At 35.9% G+C, this 2,500-nt stretch overlaps 1 protein-coding gene across 3 annotated transcripts in view; it reads left to right on the forward strand.

The window, feature by feature from the left end:
* The window catches only part of LOC125047667 (putative GPI-anchored protein pfl2), a 47,293-nt gene that overhangs the window by 5,906 nt on the left and 38,887 nt on the right, over positions 1 to 2,500 (forward strand). The window lies entirely within an intron of this gene.

Below are 2,500 nucleotides of genomic sequence, written 5' to 3' on the forward strand. Positions count from 1 at the left end.
ATACATACACATATATATAAGATATATTATATATATATTTATATATGATATATTTGTATATGTATATATATGTATATGTTAGTGCAGTGCTGTAATTGCACTTAGTGCAAATTTTCTGTTACTAATGGGAAATACCCCAGAGAGATGGGAGAAAAGGGAAAAAGCTGTTGGAGATTTGGGCGTGGGGGCTTGCCCCTAGTAGGAAAAGATCTTGAGGGAGGGAGTCCGGGGCTTCCTACCACGAGGAAATACCATATGGCAAGAGGTTCAGGGGTCTGGGGTTTGCTCCTGGTCATGAAATACCCAGTGGGGATGGGTCTTGGGGCTTGTCCCTTGTAGGGGTCTAGAAAGTTCTTTTGTTTCTACAGTTATCCCTAAAAAATTGAATCAGAACTTGGTTGAGAGTTGATTTTTTTCAATGTTTCAATTTTATCTGAATTGTAGCTTGTTTTTTTTCATTTTCATTGGGCTCATTTAGTTTTATTTATTTATTATTATTTTTTTTTACACTTTCCTTCCAGTTTTTAACCCAGTTGGCCTGGACGGCAAGAATACATACCATGCCCACACAACTATTAGTTAATGAATTGCCTTTATGCATAGATGTGCTTAGTCAGCAAATATTCAAATATTAGTCCTACCAATCTCACCTGTTTACCCCTTTCCTTGATTTTTAGAAAAACTTCTTTATTATTATTTTCTTGTGTTTATTGTTATTAGTGTTGTAATCCAATTGGTACTGATGGCAAGAATATATGCCATTCCTATTATATCCCAATGCTGCCAGGGTAAATGAATAAAAAATGGGGAAAATGCTGTGCTCATTTTTATTTTTTTTGTGAAATGTGTCTGCATATAGATGGCTCTGCTAGTGCTTAGCCACAAAGGAGTCAATTAGTAGACCTTGTGACTTTACTCACAGTGGGTATGTCATGCCCGTCGGCATTTTGCTGATACAAGTTCATTTAGTGTCTTTACACATAGATTGCTCAACAAGTGTCAGTTATTAGTTCTAGTCCTACCTATTCACCTGTTTACCCTTTTCCTTGATTTTTGGAGAGTGTCTTTTGTATTATTCATTATCTTTAATACTACCAATATTTTAATTATAGTTCAATAATCATAACAGTAATAAGAATATTAGCAGTACTGATATCAATAATATTAGAAAGAAAAACACATTTTCCATCAATTTCAATGAATGGGGAAATCAGTATCGGTAACGAGGGCCTACTGAAACACTCCTTGCTGGCTGAGCACATATGGAGCCATCTTTCTATAACCAAATTTACAAAAAAACACAGGGGACATTACATAAATCTGTGGTGATTGGGTTAATAACATTATTATGATGATTATAATATCAATAATGATAATAACAATATTAATATTGATAGTATTAGAAAGAAAAAACATCCTCCCCGCATATTCAAAGAATGGGGATATCACTCTCCTTGGTGGCTGAGCACATTTGAAGCCATCTGTATATAACAACATTTGCAGAAAGAAAATATAGTGGACAGTACATATTTTCACTTGTTTTTATACTATGTTTCCTCCTTCAACCCCCTGTTTCCCATGAGTCCCTGAAGATGAATGAGGGTAACTGGTAAATAGGTGGTGTGTATAATTTGTGTTATTTTGTATGTGTAGAATAGGTTCCTGCATTTAGAAACTGTGTCCCCCATGGAGGCAGTACTCTCTCAGGCATGGCTCATGAATGGTACATTCCACCCCTTGTTTACTTGTGGAAATAATGTGGGAGATCCTTCCTAAAAAAACACAGTCTAATCTGTCTCCAAAAGCCTTGTGCACACATGATGACACATTGCCATCACTTGCCAGCTAGATTTTATCATAATGAGATGTCACTGGCACCTGGGTTATTGGGTTAACACATGTTTCTCAGAATCCTAATTATTAGATTTTAACATTTGTTATTTGTGTACCAGGCTGCCTTCTTACTTAACAAGCATCCCCTAATGATGCCATGCTGAACAAACATAGATAAACATAAGCTGTGTTTGTTTTAGGCCACGTCAAGGTTCTACTTTATTTAAAGACAACAAACCTCAGTCATGAGTATTCTAGCAAGGTAGAGCTTGGTCTGTTACTTTTTTTTAATGATCATTAATGATGTTGTCAGAATGTAGTTGGTGGAGGCTTGTTGGTTATTGCAGGAGCACAAAGCACCTTAACCCTTCCATCACTTAATGTGTAGATGTGTTGACACTGATAAGGGAATGTAGGCAGTCCTCGCCTCAACCAATTTTGCAGGGTCTTGTCTTCTCCCTCTTTCATTTTCATTTTCTTTCTCATACCCTTCTTCTGTCCACTTATCCAAATTGTTAACTGATGTTCACCTTTTTCCCTACAATACTTCACCATAATGCTGTGACCTTTGATGATTTTATTTTATTTATATTTTTTACACAAAGGTGTTGTTTCGTGTTTAATTTGAGTGTAGCATTATTTTTTTCTGTAGTTCTAGATGGACTTG

Source organism: Penaeus chinensis, chromosome 4 (genome assembly GCF_019202785.1).
Source record: "Penaeus chinensis breed Huanghai No. 1 chromosome 4, ASM1920278v2, whole genome shotgun sequence".
Lineage (NCBI taxonomy): Eukaryota > Metazoa > Arthropoda > Malacostraca > Decapoda > Penaeidae > Penaeus > Penaeus chinensis.